General features: G+C 39.9%; 1 protein-coding gene across 1 annotated transcript in view; it reads right to left on the bottom strand.

Moving 5' to 3' along the window:
• LOC103253083 (sodium/calcium exchanger 3-like) overlaps positions 1–406 on the bottom strand; it is a 59,703-nt gene that overhangs the window by 35,724 nt on the left and 23,573 nt on the right. The window lies entirely within an intron of this gene.

The raw sequence follows: 406 nt of genomic DNA, 5'->3' as shown, positions 1-406 counted from the left end.
AAAGCTTTTGATAAAATCCAGCACCTCTTCTTGATAAAAACCCTCGAACATCTAGGCATACGGGGAACATACCTCAAAATAAGACCATCTACGAGAAACCCACAGCCAGCATACTGCTAAACAGACATAAATTGGAACCATTCCTGAAAACTAGAACAAGACAAGAGCCCACTTTCACCTCTTCTATTCAACATAGTTTTGGAAGTCCTAGCTAGAGCAGTCAGACCAGAGAAGGAAATCAGGGGTATCCAAATAGGAAAAGAGGAAGTCAAGTTATCCTTCTTTGCAGATGATGTGATTCTATACCTCACAAATCCAAGAGAATCTGTCAAAAACCTCCTTGCACTGATAAAGGACTTTGGCAAAGTCTCAGGGTATAAAATAAATGTGCAAAAGACAGTTGCAT

Source organism: Carlito syrichta, unplaced genomic scaffold (genome assembly GCF_000164805.1).
Source record: "Carlito syrichta isolate Samal-C Ts95f unplaced genomic scaffold, Tarsius_syrichta-2.0.1 Scaffold199447, whole genome shotgun sequence".
NCBI classification, from domain to species: Eukaryota; Metazoa; Chordata; class Mammalia; order Primates; family Tarsiidae; genus Carlito; species Carlito syrichta.
This window is presented reverse-complemented; position numbering and strand designations above follow the sequence as displayed.